Raw genomic sequence first — 17,654 nt, forward strand, 5'->3', positions numbered from 1 at the left:
GCAAAATACCAGTATATGTCTTGTCAGCCAAATCCTGTATACTCCCAGTTTGCTTATTCCAGTTAGCACAATTGTCACATATTGCACACAAATCTCTCAAGTCTAAAGGACAGTTCAATTGTCTTTATTGAAATGTGATTCCCTCTCTCTCTCACGCCTATTAGTAGTGCCTTTGTAAACCAGAGATCCTTAATCCCTTTTTGGTTCTACAGATCGGTAACCCCTCCTACCTGGTTTCTGACATATGCTACAAATGTGTTCCTTAAATGTCGGCTAGCTAACACCCTCAGGGACTTTCTATCTGATCTTACTCTTGCCAGATGGTGGTGTTCTATTGGGAATTGTGTAGTGCTTTGCAGCCACTTTGTACAATTTATGGTCTAGCCCACTCTCTCCTCTTCCTTCTACATTCAGACTCCACCCTCCTGCCTTTCTCTCACTTCTCTCTACTGTCCCTCCAGTCTCTCTCACAAAATCTAGTCCTCGCCTCCACCCTTTGATGTAACCACTTCTTCCTCTCCACTTCACTATTCCCTCTCACTCACTAATACTATCCTTCACCCTCCTACTTCTCCTCCGTGCACTAATCATCCTCCACCTACTTCTTCCTCCCTACTTTACTCCTGCGCGGCTCTCCTCCTCCTCCCTGCGGCTCTCCTCCTCCTCCCTGCGGCTCTCCTCCTCCTCCCTGCGGCTCTCCTCCTCCTCCCTGCGGCTCTCCTCCTCCTCCCTGCAGCTCTCCTCCTCCTCCCTGCGGCTCTCCTCCTCCTCCCTGCTGCTTTCCTCCTCCTCCTCCCTGCGGCTCTCCTCCTCCTCCTCCCTGCGGCTCTCCTCCTCCTCCTCCTCCCTGCGGCTCTCCTCCTCCTCCTCCCTTCTGCTTTCCTCCTCCTCCTCCCTTCTGCTTTCCTCCTCCTCCTCCCTGCTGCTTTCCTCCTCCTCCTCCCTGCTGCTTTCCTCCTCCTCCTTCTCCCCGCTGCTTTCCTCCTCCTCCTCCTCCCCGCTGCTTTCCTCCTCCTCCTCCCCGCTGCTTTCCTCCTCCTCCTCCCCGCTGCTTTCCTCCTCCTCCTCCCCGCTGCTTTCCTCCTCCTCCTCCCCGCTGCTTTCCTCCTCCTCCTCCCCGCTGCTTTCCTCCTCCTCCTCCCCGCTGCTTTCCTCCTCCTCCTCCCCGCTGCTTTCCTCCTCCTCCTCCCCGCTGCTTTCCTCCTCCTCCTCCCCGCTGCTTTCCTCCTCCTCCTCCCCGCTGCTTTCTTCCTCCTCCTCCCCGCTGCTTTCTTCCTCCTCCTCCCCGCTGCTTTCTTCCTCCTCCTCCCCGCTGCTTTCTTCCTCCTCCTCCCCGCTGCTTTCCTCCTCCTCCTCCCCGCTGCTTTCCTCCTCCTCCCCCTCCTCCCCGCTGCTTTCCTCCTCCTCCTCCTCCTCCTCCCCGCTGCTTTCCTCCTCCTCCTCCCCGCTGCTTTCCTCCTCCTCCTCCCCGCTGCTTTCCTCCTCCTCCTCCCCGCTGCTTTCTTCCTCCTCCTCCCCGCTGCTTTCTTCCTCCTCCTCCCCGCTGCTTTCTTCCTCCTCCTCCCCGCTGCTTTCTTCCTCCTCCTCCCCGCTGCTTTCCTCCTCCTCCTCCTCCCCGCTGCTTTCCTCCTCCTCCTCCTCCCCGCTGCTTTCCTCCTCCTCCTCCTCCTCCCCGCTGCTTTCCTCCTCCTCCTCCCCGCTGCTTTCCTCCTCCTCCTCCCCGCTGCTTTGCTCCTCCTCCTCCTCCCCGCTGCTTTGCTCCTCCTCCTCCCCGCTGCTTTGCTCCTCCTCCTCCCCGCTGCTTTGCTCCTCCTCCTCCCCGCTGCTTTGCTCCTCCTCCTCCCCGCTGCTTTGCTCCTCCTCCTCCCCGCTGCTTTGCTCCTCCTCCTCCCCGCTGCTTTGCTCCTCCTCCTCCCCGCTGCTTTCCTCCTCCCCGCTGCTTTCCTCCTCCTCCTCCCCGCTGCTTTCCTCCTCCCCGCTGCTTTCCTCCTCCTCCTCCTCCCTGCTGCTTTCCTCCTCCTCCTCCTCCCCGCTGCTTTCCTCCTCCCCGCTGCTTTTGCTGCTTTCCTCCTCCCCGCTGCTTTTGCTGCTTTCCTCCTCCCCGCTGCTTTCCTCCTCCCCGCTGCTTTCCTCCTCCCCGCTGCTTTCCTCCTCCCCGCTGCTTTCCTCCTCCCCGCTGCTTTCCTCCTCCCCGCTGCTTTCCTCCTCCCCGCTGCTTTCCTCCTCCCCGCTGCTTTCCTCTTCCTCCTCTTCCTCCTCCGCGCTGCTCTCTTCCTCCTCTTCCTCCTCCTCCCCGCTGCTCTCTTCTTCCTCCTCCTCCTCCTCCTCCCCGCTGCTCTCTTCCTCCTCCTCCTCTTCCTCCTCCTCCTCCTCCCCGCTGCTCTCTTCCTCCTCCTCCTCTTCCTCCTCCTCCTCCCTGCTGCTTTCCTCCTCCTCCTCCCTGCTGCTTTCCTCCTCCTCCTCCCCGCTGCTTTCCTCCTCCTCCTCCCCGCTGCTTTCCTCCTCCTCCTCCCCGCTGCTTTCCTCCTCCTCCTCCTCCCCGCGGCTTTCCTCCTCCTCCTCCCCGCGGCTTTCCTCCTCCTCCCCGCTGCTTTCCTCCTCCTCCTCCCCGCTGCTTTCCTCCTCCTCCTCCCCGCTGCTTTCCTCCTCCTCCTCCCCGCTGCTTTCCTCCTCCTCCTCCCCGCTGCTTTCCTCCTCCTCCTCCCCGCTGCTTTCCTCCTCCTCCTCCCCGCTGCTTTCCTCCTCCTCCTCCCCGCTGCTTTCCTCCTCCTCCTCCCCGCTGCTTTCCTCCTCCTCCTCCCCGCTGCTTTCCTCCTCCTCCTCCCCGCTGCTTTCCTCCTCCTCCTCCCCGCTGCTTTCCTCCTCCTCCTCCCCGCTGCTTTCCTCCTCCCCGCTGCTTTCCTCCTCCTCCTCCCCGCTGCTTTCCTCCTCCCCGCTGCTTTCCTCCTCCCCGCTGCTTTCCTCCTCCCCGCTGCTTTCCTCCTCCTCCTCCTCCCCGCTGCTTTCCTCCTCCTCCTCCCCGCTGCTTTCCTCCTCCTCCTCCCCGCTGCTTTCCTCCTCCTCCTCCCCGCTGCTTTCCTCCTCCTCCTCCCCGCTGCTTTCCTCCTCCTCCTCCCCGCTGCTTTCCTCCTCCCCGCTGCTTTCCTCCTCCTCCTCCCCGCTGCTTTCCTCCTCCTCCTCCCCGCTGCTTTCCTCCTCCTCCTCCCTGCTGCTTTCCTCCTCCTCCTCCCCGCTGCTTTCCTCCTCCTCCTCCCCGCTGCTTTCCTCCTCCTCCTCCCCGCTGCTATCCTCCTCCTCCTCCTCCCCGCGGCTTTCCTCCTCCTCCTCCCCGCTGCTTTCCTCCTCCTCCTCCTCCCCGCTGCTTTCCTCCTCCTCCTCCCCGCTGCTTTCCTCCTCCTCCTCCCCGCTGCTTTCCTCCTCCTCCTCCCCGCTGCTTTCCTCCTCCTCCTCCCCGCTGCTTTCTTCTTCCTCCTCCTCCCCGCTGCTTTCCTCCTCCTCCTCCCCGCTGCTTTCCTCCTCCTCCTCCCCGCTGCTTTCCTCCTCCTCCTCCCCGCTGCTTTCCTCCTCCTCCTCCCCGCTGCTTTCCTCCTCCTCCCCGCTGCTTTCCTCCTCCTCCTCCCCGCTGCTTTCCTCCTCCTCCTCCCCGCTGCTTTCCTCCTCCTCCTCCCCGCTGCTTTCCTCCTCCTCCTCCCCGCTGCTTTCCTCCTCCTCCTCCCCGCTGCTTTCCTCCTCCTCCTCCCCGCTGCTTTCCTCCTCCTCCTCCCCGCTGCTTTCCTCCTCCTCCTCCCCGCTGCTTTCCTCCTCCTCCTCCCCGCTGCTTTCCTCCTCCTCCTCCCCGCTGCTTTCCTCCTCCTCCTCCCCGCTGCTTTCCTCCTCCCCGCTGCTTTCCTCCTCCCCGCTGCTTTCCTCCTCCTCCTCCTCCCCGCTGCTTTCCTCCTCCTCCTCCTCCCCGCTGCTTTCCTCCTCCTCCTCCTCCCCGCTGCTTTCCTCCTCCTCCTCCTCCCCGCTGCTTTCCTCCTCCTCCTCCCCGCTGCTTTCCTCCTCCTCCTCCCCGCTGCTTTCCTCCTCCTCCTCCCCGCTGCTTTCCTCCTCCTCCTCCCCGCTGCTTTCCTCCTCCTCCTCCCCGCTGCTTTCCTCCTCCTCCCCGCTGCTTTCCTCCTCCTCCCCGCTGCTTTCCTCCTCCTCCCCGCTGCTTTCCTCCTCCCCGCTGCTTTCCTCCTCCCCGCTGCTTTCCTCTTCCTCCTCTTCCTCCTCCCCGCTGCTCTCATCCTCTTCCTCCTCTTCCTCCTCCTCCCCGCTGCTTTCCTCCTCCCCGCTGCTTTCCTCCTCCCCGCTGCTTTCCTCTTCCTCCTCTTCCTCCTCCCCGCTGCTCTCTTCCTCCTCCTCCTCTTCCTCCTCCTCCCCGCTGCTCTCTTCCTCCTCCTCCTCTTCCTCCTCCTCCTCCCTGCTGCTTTCCTCCTCCTCCTCCCTGCTGCTTTCCTCCTCCTCCTCCCTGCTGCTTTCCTCCTCCTCCTCCCCGCGGCTTTCCTCCTCCTCCTCCCCGCGGCTTTCCTCCTCCTCCTCCCCGCTGCTTTCCTCCTCCTCCTCCCCGCTGCTTTCCTCCTCCTCCTCCCCGCTGCTTTCCTCCTCCTCCTCCCCGCTGCTTTCCTCCTCCTCCTCCCCGCTGCTTTCCTCCTCCTCCTCCCCGCTGCTTTCCTCCTCCTCCTCCCCGCTGCTTTCCTCCTCCTCCTCCCCGCTGCTTTCCTCCTCCTCCTCCCCGCTGCTTTCCTCCTCCTCCTCCCCGCTGCTTTCCTCCTCCTCCTCCCCGCTGCTTTCCTCCTCCTCCCCGCTGCTTTCCTCCTCCTCCCCGCTGCTTTCTTCCTCCTCCTCCCCGCTGCTTTCTTCCTCCTCCTCCCCGCTGCTTTCTTCCTCCTCCTCCCCGCTGCTTTCTTCCTCCTCCTCCCCGCTGCTTTCTTCCTCCTCCTCCCCGCTGCTTTCTTCCTCCTCCTCCCCGCTGCTTTCTTCCTCCTCCTCCCCGCTGCTTTCTTCCTCCTCCTCCCCGCTGCTTTCTTCCTCCTCCTCCCCGCTGCTTTCTTCCTCCTCCTCCCCGCTGCTTTCTTCCTCCTCCTCCCCGCTGCTTTCTTCCTCCTCCTCCCCGCTGCTTTCTTCCTCCTCCTCCCCGCTGCTTTCTTCCTCCTCCTCCCCGCTGCTTTCTTCCTCCTCCTCCCCGCTGCTTTCCTCCTCCTCCTCCCCGCTGCTTTCTTCCTCCTCCTCCCCGCTGCTTTCCTCCTCCTCCTCCCCGCTGCTTTCTTCCTTCTCCTCCCCGCTGCTTTCTTCCTCCTCCTCCCCGCTGCTTTCTTCCTCCTCCTCCCCGCTGCTTTCTTCCTCCTCCTCCCCGCTGCTTTCTTCCTCCTCCTCCCCGCTGCTTTCTTCCTCCTCCTCCCCGCTGCTTTCCTCCTCCTCCTCCCCGCTGCTTTCCTCCTCCTCCCCGCTGCTTTCCTCCTCCTCCTCCCCGCTGCTTTCCTCCTCCTCCTCCCCGCTGCTTTCCTCCTCCTCCTCCCCGCTGCTTTCCTCCTCCTCCTCCCCGCTGCTTTCCTCCTCCTCCTCCCCGCTGCTTTCCTCCTCCTCCTCCCCGCTGCTTTCCTCCTCCTCCTCCCCGCTGCTTTCCTCCTCCTCCCCGCTGCTTTCCTCCTCCTCCCCGCTGCTTTCCTCCTCCTCCCCGCTGCTTTCCTCCTCCTCCCCGCTGCTTTCCTCCTCCTCCCCGCTGCTTTCCTCCTCCTCCTCCCCGCTGCTTTCCTCCTCCTCCTCCCCGCTGCTTTCCTCCTCCTCCTCCCCGCTGCTTTCCTCCTCCTCCTCCCCGCTGCTTTCCTCCTCCTCCTCCCCGCTGCTTTCCTCCTCCTCCCCGCTGCTTTCCTCCTCCTCCCCGCTGCTTTCCTCCTCCTCCCCGCTGCTTTCCTCCTCCTCCCCGCTGCTTTCCTCCTCCTCCCCGCTGCTTTCCTCCTCCTCCCCGCTGCTTTCCTCCTCCTCCCCGCTGCTTTCCTCCTCCTCCCCGCTGCTTTCCTCCTCCTCCCCGCTGCTTTCCTCCTCCTCCCCGCTGCTTTCCTCCTCCCCGCTGCTTTCCTCCTCCCCGCTGCTTTCCTCCTCCCCGCTGCTTTCCTCCTCCCCGCTGCTTTCCTCCTCCCCGCTGCTTTCCTCCTCCCCGCTGCTTTCCTCCTCCCCGCTGCTTTCCTCCTCCCCGCTGCTTTCCTCCTCCCCGCTGCTTTCCTCCTCCCCGCTGCTTTCCTCCTCCCCGCTGCTTTCCTCCTCCCCGCTGCTTTCCTCCTCCCCGCTGCTTTCCTCCTCCCCGCTGCTTTCCTCCTCCCCGCTGCTTTCCTCCTCCCCGCTGCTTTCCCCCTTCCTCCTCCTCTTCTTCCTCCTCTTCTTCCTCCTCTTCTTCCTCCTCTTCTTCCTCCTCTTCTTCCTCCTCTTCCTCCTCCTCTTCCTCCTCCTCTTCCTCCTCTTCCTCCTCCTCCTCCCCGCTGCTCTCTTCCTCCTCCTCCTCTTCCTCCTCCTCCCCGCTGCTCTCTTCCTCCTCCTCCCCGCTGCTCTCTTCCTCCTCCTCCTCTTCCTCCTCCCCGCTGCTCTCTTCCTCCTCCTCCTCTTCCTCCTCCTCCCCGCTGCTCTCTTCCTCCTCCTCTTCTTCCTCCTCCCCGCTGCTCTCTTCCTCCTCCTCTTCTTCCTCCTCCCCGCTGCTCTCCTCTTGTCCCCCTGCACTTATCTCCTCAAGTAATCTTCTCATCCCCTGCTACTCTCCTTCCACTACTACTGAACACCCTTGTTTCACCGTTTATCATACAGTTCCCTCCTTACACTAATCTCCTCCCCGCTGCTTTCCTCCTCCCCGCTGCTTTCCCCCTCCCCGCTGCTTTCCTCCTCCCCCTCCTCCTCCTCCTCCCCGCTGCTCTCCTCCTCCTCCTCCTCCCCGCTGCTCTCCTCCTCCTCCCTGCTGCTCTCCTCCTCCTCCCCCTCCTCCCTGCTGCTCTCCTCCTCCTCCTCCTCCCCGCTGCTCTCCTCCTCCTCCTCCTCCTCCCCGCTGCTCTTCCTCCTCCTCCTCCTCCTCTGCTGCTCTCCTCCTCCTCTTCCTCCTCCTCCTCTGCTGCTCTCCTCCTCCTCCTCCTCCTTTGCTGCTCTCCTCTTGTCGCCCTGCACTTATCTCCTCAAGTAATCTTCTCATCCCCTGCTACTCTCCTTCCACTACTACTGAACACCCTTGTTTCACCATTTATCATACAGTTCCCTCCTTACACTAATTACACAAATATGCCCACTCACACAAATGTGTCCAATCACACGGCAGAACCACTACAACTCGTAAGTGAATACCTCGCCTGTTCCACAGTTCTGCCCCACAACCAGCCTTTTTTTCTCCTCCTTCCTCCCTCTTGCCTCTTGGTCCACCTCTGCCTACACTGTTGGCCAAACCTGAATAATCCATACTTCCCGTTTCCTGTGCCCGTCTTAAATCTCCCTACCTCTTTCCTGTTTAGACAGCTTTCCTTACTCAACCTGGCCTGTATGTTTCCAGGGAGCATGTGTGCAGGCTGCTTTGTTTCAAATGGGAGTCTAAGCCCCACCCACTCTTTGCACATGGGCGCGCCGTGTGCCAAGCCTGACAGCCAAGGAAGGTGAATGGTTATGTTCAGGCTCTGGCCTCCCTTTCAGGGATTCTTGCAGGCAAGTGTTTTTAGGGAGGGTGGGTCTGGCCCACGTCTGTTTCTCTGGTGTTCCACAGGGTTTGTGTGCTCGTGCGTTAGTCCGCTGACTCCCTCCAGCCATTCCGCAAGCCTCTTTGCTGCTGCTCTGGTACCTTGGCGCTCTTCGGTGTCTGCATAGCTGCTTTGTTTTCCTCCGCAGCATCCTTTTCCTTCCTGCACCATCTCTCTTCTTTGTCCTGTGGCTACCTTTTCTTCTGTTGTAACTGCTCCCTTGTCCTCAGCAGCAGACTATCTATGGAACAGAAGAACATGGCAAATACCTAGTTGAGGCATAGCATAAGGATCAATCGGTCTGCAAAGAAGCATTTCAACACAGGGCAGTGTTTGGGATTATGGCCTATGGAGGTCAATACTGGTTCTGCCATCACCTCTAGCCCTCCCTCTTTTAGCCTGGAAGGAACTTCACCGCATCTTGGTAAGGTTACTCGGTGCTATATTGCGAGTTTCAGTTAGTGGCATTTTGGCTGTTTGCCTGTACTGTGCAAGTATTGCAGATTCTTATTCCTCTCATGGAGTCTGCTGGTATATTCTTTTTACAGTCCTGGGATGTTTCCATAATCCAGGATATTTCTAGGTTGACGATGCCAGGATTCACCCACAGTACCCCAATATACTCAGTTTTCACACTACCACTGTAATAGTGCTAGGTTGACCATTTCAGCATCATCTTTTTGACATCTGTTCTGTTTTCTCCGGTTTGCACATCCCTTGTATAATTTTTTTTTTATTGTGTTTTTGGTATTCATCATACCATTCACAACAGACATTTTATCAATTACATCAATTTCCTAATATATAAAAACAGAAGGAATATATAAGACAGTGTTCATAAATAGTTACAATAATCATCCTAAAAAAATCATAAATACTTTGCTTTAAAACCAACAACCTCCAATTAAAAATTCTTAATCCACCAATTTAAAAATGCCTATTAAGAACCTTACTAACGACAATATAAGAAATACTTGTGTTCCATTCATAAGCTTTTCCCACAACACTTGAGGTAGAGGATATGAACAGACCAAGACATATTATCCTAAGCAACATTAGTGCGAGACATTCAATAATTAATTACATGGTACAAAGTTTCAATGCACTGATTTTTACACTCTACAAGATCTTGATTCTCTGGAATTTTGCGTTTGGGACCAATGACCTCCAAAGTTGGTAGACAAGTGGAACAAAATTTATCAAGTTCTATACCCGTGCGAGGGACATTTCTGTAGGTATGGTTTAACTTCATTTTTGATCACATACTAAACGGACTTTCCTATATTCGATTTTCAATCTTTGCAGATCTCTATCTGTTATTCTGACCCAGTTTTGAAGCTTCTGCGTTATGATCCTTTAAGAATCTTTGTTATTAATAGTCAACATTTGCATAAACCAACACACCTTTTTCAAACATTTTGGAAATAGTTATTAAAATCACCTTTCATGGTCTCTCCTAAAATACTAGCTGAACTAAAATTTTCTTATACAAGTTGATGCATTTATTTGTGTACGAAGCCCACCAAGATTGCAAATTCATCTCTAACCATAAGACACCTACAGGAACTGATCGAGGTATGTTAGGAACTTCTCTCCAAATATGTCCTACCAGTATATCAAAATATTTCCTATTTGGAGAAAAAAACTATTTCAGTTCCATATAGTATCATCGTAGTTACATTCATGCGGTAAAATTCAATGAACGGATTTAGTGAACAGGCACACAATCTTGTTCTAATGGATTTCAGAAATGAAATACTCACTCTTATTTTATTTAGCATCTTTTCTTTCTTCATGTTTAATGCATTTTTATTAGAAAAGATAAAACCGAAGTAGCAAAATGTGGTTCCTACCTTTATAGGGATTTCATTAATGATCCAAAGAGGATGCTTTGTAAGATTTCTACTGGTTACCGTCATTATGTTTTTGCGTATTATAACTACTTTGTTATTACTAAGCAAATCTGCCAACCCATTAAGCGAGCGTTGCAAACCAGCCAGTATAAAATCTAACACAAGTAAATCATCTGCATATGCTATGCAATTAATTCTGTTACTATTCGATTTTGGTTGCTAAGCACCCCACTTTAGACTATTCCCACAAGTCAAAAATATATAAATGAAAAAGTAACAGTGTAATTACACAGCCCTAGCGGACTCCTCTGTTCACCATTATGTTATGAGACGGATTACCTTCCTAATTTAATCTGACCCTCACCTCATTGTTTTAATATAAGAGTTCCAACGTGTGAAGCAAGCCTAGGCCAATCCCCCACCTCTGCAACCTAGCCCACAATATGGATCTATCCACTTTACCGAAGGCACAGGACAGATCGAGACTCCCTACATTCAAAGTACGACCTGTCGCTCTCCCTGCCAAGGCCAAACAAGAGTGTAAGGCGAGCCCACTCATCACTGTCGCAATCCCTTTTCTATACTGTGAAGGCATCTTGGAGTAAGACACAGACAACAGATTCTGAATTAGAAATAAAACTTTAACTTAAATGTCAGGATGGAAATGGGTCTATCTTGGCTATACTATGGTGGGATTTCCCTACCGAAACAGAACTAAGGAAAGTCGGAGTCAAAGAGTTCAACTAATCTGTGTCCAAAACCTAGAGTTGCCCTCACAACTAATCTATACAATGTGTAGGTATGTCAGCAAACAACAAAACTGTGTTCAGAGATCCGTCTATCTCAGCTCCCTTCCCCAAGTATAAAACGGTTCCAAGAAAAGTCTCAGGATTTTCTTAAGTTCAGGATGATGCAGTTTTAACCAGGACTTGGGTTTCCTTTGCCCAAGTTCCAAACACAAAAGTATCTTGAGACTCTGTCCTCAAGTCGAAAGTGGGTCAAACCTCAGTGCTCCTTTCCCCAAGACTTGTTTACAGTTTTTTTAAAGTTCTGCGCCCCACTTGTGCCTTCTTTGTATGAGTGGTCTTTGTACAAATATCTTGAGTAATACCTAAACTTCAAAGTTGCAGTGCATTCAGATTTCAAAGTATGTTGGTTTAATATGCCTCTTTTAATTCAGTGTAAAAGTTCACCTCCAGAACCCAGCATATAGTGGGTTCACTTTCACTGTTAAAATTCCATTCATTTTAAAGTTCAATATATTTTAGTTTCACTTAAATTCAAAATTCTGTCCACTTGAAAGCTCAGCATGCATGGATTGTGCCTGGATTAAAGTTTGATACGCTTCTGAATTTTGCACATGGTGGATTTATTTGAATTTAAAGCTCCATTCACTTATAATCCTCATATATAACAAACAGTACTCCTTGTTTATTAGGTTTTCCTTTGGTTCGCAATTCAATAATCATGAAGATATATTTTGTTTGTCATCCCGTTGTTTCATATCTTTGTAGCTTGCTTTTTATAACGTTCCCAGCACTCAGACTTTCGAAACCATGCTTTCTTATACACGTGACCATTCTGCTACAAAGTATTTTCAATTGTTCAGTAAATAACAAGGGTTCAGATCGGAGGCCTTGGAAAATGTGTTTTATCACACACGCGACCACTCCGATACAATGCAATCCTAAATTCAAACAGTCGCATACCGGGTTCCTCTTTCATAGAAACTCCCCGGTTGAGTCCACAGGTCTTCCAGCAACGCAGATTGCTCGGCCTTCTGTTCTCTGCCTCAGGACTCCACCTCCTGCCCCTCAGGCACTCCTGTGTCGGCTTCTGTCCCCAGGAGAATGAGCACTGCAAACACCAGTAAAGGACAGCCTCTCTGCATGGTTTCTTTCCAGCGTTTGATTGGTTCCACAGAGTACCAGCTCCTGGGCCGCACGTCCATGAACCATCAGCGTGCTTCACACACACACAACTTCCTGCTGCTTCTCTTGGCCTCTCTGCTGCTGCTTCCACCGTGCCGCGGCCTCTCCTGACACCATTTGATTGTGGTTCCTTTTACACACCTGCAGCCCTTTAACAGGCTGCAGGTGCGAATGTGCAATTAGCCCTCCCTGACCATCTTTAAGGGGAAATGCCGGACTTCTACAACTCTCAGCAGGCCTCTTCGTCATCCCAGTACCACTGTGGTAAAAGCACCTAGTCTTCTTTGTCCCAGTACTGTCAGTGTTCATATATGAGGAAGTCAGGGGAGTTGACTCACAATAGCCCATGAAGTCTGGGGAAGGGTTGGGTTGGTCGTTAGTAGTTAACAGCCTTTCTCTGGCCACATGTGCAGAGGACCCATGGGGAACAGGAGTGAGAATACCCCCTCGGGTTTCTCACAATATCCCGTTTGAAGGGGATTGTATCTTTTTTACTTTCTCAACCCAGTTATTGAGATTGTTCAAGATCAGGCTAGCCAAGATCTTTGAAGAACAATCTATGAGGGCAATGGGACGGTAACTCAAAGGAGAATCCCGTCTTCCCTTTTATTTTTTTAAAATTTTTATTTTTTATTGGCACTATTATAATTGCATGGTGTCAGAATTCGGGGGATCATCATAGACTCAATTATTTGCTTAAAGAGATTATAAAGGATCTCAGCCCACAAGTCTACATTATTCTTAAAAAGGCTAATAGAGGTTCCTTCGGGGGCTACACAAACCGGAGTTCTTCAACCTGTCAATCAACTTAATGTCATCTAAGTAAAATTTGCACTTCAATGTCACACCACTTGTTATGCATGTATTGTCTACTGCACAGTCGGCTCAATTCTTCTTAAAAATCACAGAAAAATGATTAACCCACCCCACTTCTTGTTTAATTTCCACCAGATGGCTCGTGTATCTTTCTGGGCTATGCTTATGAGAAACCTTTTGATTCTTTTATATGGTTTGAGATTTTGTAGTTGTTCAACCAGTTTTTATTCCTCTAAGTAACCATGTCTTACTTTTCTTTTCATCCCAATCCATTTATAGATCTTTATTGATTTATTTTGACATTTGTAAATTGCACCGAACCCAAGGGCATCTGGGCGCTGGTTTACAGTAAAACATGATACAGAGACACAGTACTGTTACTTGAAATCATGAGTGTTTTACATACATAGTTTAATGTGGTAGCTTTGTTGGATTAAGGTTTTTCTGTGAATAGCCTTGTTTTGAGGCCTTTGTGGAAGGACCAGAAGGAAGATTCTGATCTTGGTGATTGTGAGAGGGCGTTCCAGTGTTTCGCAGCCACAACTGGGAAGCTGTGACCCTCTGCTTTTTGCAACTTGAATCTGGGGATGGGTAGGAGGTGCGAGTGGGTGGCCCTTGTGGGTCTGTTGGATTGTTATTTGGCAGATTTTCTAGATGAGTATCTAGGGGCAGTATTTGACAAACATTTTTGTGTTAACGAAAGTTTTAAACACAAAACGTTGTGAATAGGCAACCAATGTGTATTCTGTCTAGTAAAAGAAATGTGGTATTTTTTTTAATGTTCAGTGCTGCTCTTAGTGCAATATTTTGTATGATCTGTAGTTTTTTTTTTTTACATTTTTTAAATCTGCCCACAGGTTTTTCTGATGCTCACTTAAAGTTGCATTAAAATGCTTTCCCTCTGCAAACACATTTTGTTTCCAATTCTTTACTGTCTTTAATCTCCCTGTGAGGATGGTCATGAAATTGGTGAATTATTTCGGGGAGCAGTAATGATTCTTCTCATAATCGGTTGGATCATTCCACCATAGTCTTCAAATATCGGTTACTTTTGACAGCGTTCTTGCTAAATTGTGTTAGCCCTGTTGAGTTCGTAATTATTTTGTACAGGCATAATTTTACACTGAGTGACCTCTCCCAATCTTACAAAACTCTGTCAACATAGTTATGTTATGAAACTTTGTACAGTAAGCTGGTTTGATGTGTTAACTTCCTTCTTTAAATCCTTCAGCGGCTCGAACACAGTCTTATTTAAAGCACCTAACTGCTTTGGTTGCACACTTGTGCAAGAATAGACTGAGGTAGGAAGAATAGGGCTTAAGTTGAGGGAGTGGGCTAAAGGACACAGTGAAAGATTGACTTGCCCATGACCTGCGTTCCAAGTCATTCGAAATCTTCTATGGTCCAGAGACTCGGGGAGGACCATATTTGATGAATCATATCCCTCATCTATCTCCAGGAACTGTGCGACCCCCCCCCCCCCCCCCCGACCCCTGCTCTCTCATTTATGCTTGAAAAAAAGTAATAGATTTTTCTTTTGATGCAAGTAGCTGTTAATGTATATTCAGGGCCGTTCTCCAACGCGACACAGGGGTCCTGAATAAAGGTGCAAGTTATAACATTACTGCCCCGAGCTCCATGTACATTAATTCCTGATGACGATGGAATTTGATTATCACTAATTAACATTGAAGCTGGGCCAAGAGGCAGTTGCAGAGGAACAAAGACTGTTTAATGTATTTGTTCGGTGTCCCTTCCAGAGTGACCCGTATCATCCCATTCTGGTGCCCTTAAGTCATCCCACATCGAGTCACTGTGACATTTCCCCAAGAGCTTTATCAGATCAGTAGCAATCCCAAAAACAGAGTAAAGAATGTCTTTAAATTGCTTCTTAATATCGATAAGCCAAAGACTGCAATTACAAGCAGGCTCCGCAAAGTCTTTTTCAGCCATTAGAGCTGAAAGCATACGGGAATACGCAGGGCACAAGAGATGCCAGGTTTTAGGTCGGCGTTGAACAGATGTCCGAGTCAAACGCTCCTGGCTTTCACGAGACACCTCTCGCCGAAAAAGTAAGACCACTTACAGAAGCGAAAGAAAGTTGGATTGAAGGAGAAGTAACAGTGACTTACAGTGGTGTTGGTTTCACCAGAAAGCAGCAGACCCTTCGTATAATCACTCCTGACTTGTAGGGTCACTGCCCGGTACCCAGTCCCACCGCGGACCACACTCGAAGCCACACTGCGCTCTTGTTCGCATCATGCAGGTTTTTTTCTGTATCACCACTCGTATGTGCAATGGAGATGATGAACAGGCTATGGCTGCAAATGCATTCCAGCACAAAGTTTTTTTTGTTGAGTTTGTGCAGCTTTGCATCATACTACAATCTCAACCCCAAAGGCCGAATAATCCCCCAAGTATATCCGAAAGCGGTTTAGGCGTGCATTTAAATACTAGGAGTAGTATGGTGAGTGACTTCCACTACAAAGGCAGACAAGGGTGAAAGGCTGGTACTTGTATTCATCCTAAATGTTCTGGACGAACAGAACTAAAGCAGTCCATTGGAGGCTGCAACCCTTTATTGCTGATGGCGCAACAGACAAGGCCAATTGTACATTACTAGGCTACCACTGGGCCTGGAGTTAGTCCTTCTCTTGTATACCAGCTTCCTGTCGGACCTTATTGCTAGAACACCAGTTGAGAGACCCTCCCATCGGGGTCTGAGGGAAAAAAGAGCAGATGTGCACTGTCATGCTGTCCTTGGTGATGAGGTGCTTTTGCTTGAAGAATTGGTGCTGCAGAGCCAACTTTGTCATGAAAAGGGCCTTTGGATCACACCTTATAACTTGGAATAAACCCATATGAAAAATATCCTAGTTGACTCTGTATTGGCGCTCCATAGTCATTGTGCTTGTTCTTTTACTTAAGTTCTCTTTCTTCAAATTGTTCAAAACTGATTTGAAAAGGTTAATTTGAGCTAAAATGGTTATTTGTGCCAAAATCAGCCAATGCGGGCCCATTCTTCAAGCTTTATTAGGCTTGACCATTCATCTTATTCAGGATTGGCCATTCTTGGGAAACATTTCACTTTTGGCAACTTTCCCTCCATGGTTCTATGGACCCCCCAACTTGTTTCTTTTATTTATTTTTTAACGTGCCCTGACCTTTCACTCTGCTGGCCTTTTGCTCATTTTGTTATGGGGAATCTGATCAGCCATTCAGACTATCAGTAATGGGAAACTGTTTCCCTTTTGACTTTTACACTTTTGAACTTTTTACCGTTGCACACAGCATCTAACAGTGCAGTGCAATGAGGATACTTGTGTATCACCCTAGTCTTTTACACTTGGGATTTTTGGTTACTTTTATATGTGCCTAAAGACAAGCTGGTGGCAGCAAATATATTTTTACCCTTTTTGTGTTATTTCTAGTGTGTACATTCGGGTTTACCGCATATGGCTATTAAACGTAACTAGTGCCCTAAAATGGCACACCATGAGATTTTCACTTGTTCTTTGGCCATATTGTTTGGCCAAAGAAGAGGACTCCTGCAGCCATTTTTGGAGATCAGCATTGGAGTCAAGAATCCTGTGTAGTAGAAAAGCTGACTGAACATCCAAAGAAGACTCCAGAAGAGGCCCAGCATCCCTTCCTGCGTCTGGCCTGGTGCAGCGCTGTTAGAATACCTGATTGGCAAAGGCCCTCTGTGGTGCCTCAACCCCTGGACTGGTGGGACCAATCGGGGATCCAGCCGTCCTGACCCTTTGGTAGTGTCCCTTGACCACTCAGTTGATTGACCAGCTCTCAGTTGACTACCAGGCTAAAAAGTTGCCGTTCAAGATTTGCAGCCAGACTTTCAGTCGTCTCCAGCTTGTGGTAGAAGTCGCCTTCCTGCTGAATTTCAGCCTCCCAGCTTCAAGGGATCCAGCTTTGGAAGGTCTTCAACCGCGAATGGCAGGTGGCCTGTGTGCGCTAGCCGTTGCTGGAACTCTCCTTCACCCATCTTGTGAAGTGTCCTGAAGATATCTGCATTTCTACATCGGCAGGGGATGCACTCTGCTTCTCAACCCTACCAGAAGAATTTTGCACCCGCATCTCCTGGTCACCTCTCACAGGAATCGCTAGTGGAAAATCAACATCGAACGACCCAAGTCGACCCATCCAGTCCTCTGGGAAAATCGAAGCCATGGGTGGGGGTAAGTAAATGAAAGCTTGTGTCTTCCCCTGTCCTTCATAGGCCAACATTGAGCACAAGCCTCTGTGCATCCTTCCATTCCCCTGCTTTTTTGTCATTGCACCTGTGCAGTTTTACCTGAAAGGTAAGGATACATTTTTACTTCCCAGTAACTTTGGTGCATCTCTTCTTTTGAACATTTCACCAACAGAAGTCCTTTATCTGCATCAAATGCATTCTGGTGAAAAGCATTGGGACTTTTAGGCACATGGCCCCAGTCTTCTTAGGGATTGCCTTTGAAGCTAGGCCATAATTCTTGTGACTTGGTTCCATCTTACTGCATCACTTAATCCCCTTATATTATTAACTTAAGTTGTTGAAAGCATATTAGAACTTTGGGATGACTGTATATAAGTTCATTATTGAGTAGTGTGTGATTATCACCTGCTTGTTTCATTTTCTATTGTGTGTTTTGGGTATAGAATAAATATAGTATTTTTGAACTTACCTGTCTGAATTGAATTATTGTGTGCTTCACTGTGTGGACTCGTTGTGGACCCCGGCCCTAGCTCTCACACTCCTGAGAAGAGCCTTGACTGCTCTCCATTGATACCTTGATTGTGTTTTGGCTAACCTCTCAGAGTTCCTCTGCTCACTGTAACTAGGGTGTGGATGCCTAAAATCTGCCCACCATGCCAGATTCTAGAAATCGATCAGCCATGTATGCCAATGAGTGTCCCTTCGGGTATAGTGCATGGTGACAGAAGCTTATTTTGTTTACAATTTCTGGAACCAATCGCTGTACTCTAAGGGACACCAATGCCATCTGTTATGTAGCACTTGGTGTAACCTAATAAAAGCCTTGAGAAAGTGCCCTCTTTGGGGTGAAACGCGTGTCGACTGACACCCCGCCCCAATAGGGGGCGAGGGGGTCTGGGCTTATTAGTTACATAACAGAAAACTTTCTGTGCAGTGGCCATTGCTAAAGAATGACTAGACTATTGTTACAGTAACCCACCCACACACACACACACACACGACAATGGATGGTCGATTGATTTAAGTTCTCACCCAACCCACTTTCTTTTCCACATTGCAGCTGTCTTTCTCATACCCTCCCTCAGTTGAGCCTTGTCCTGTTTCCTGCTTCCTCTTA

At 50.8% G+C, this 17,654-nt stretch overlaps 1 protein-coding gene across 1 annotated transcript in view; it reads left to right on the forward strand.

Moving 5' to 3' along the window:
- FLII (FLII actin remodeling protein) overlaps window positions 1-17,654 on the forward strand; it is an 898,330-nt gene that overhangs the window by 68,071 nt on the left and 812,605 nt on the right. The window lies entirely within an intron of this gene.

This window comes from Ambystoma mexicanum, chromosome 2p (assembly GCF_040938575.1).
Source record: "Ambystoma mexicanum isolate Mex_15411 chromosome 2p, UKY_AmexF1_1, whole genome shotgun sequence".
Classification (NCBI taxonomy): domain Eukaryota; kingdom Metazoa; phylum Chordata; class Amphibia; order Caudata; family Ambystomatidae; genus Ambystoma; species Ambystoma mexicanum.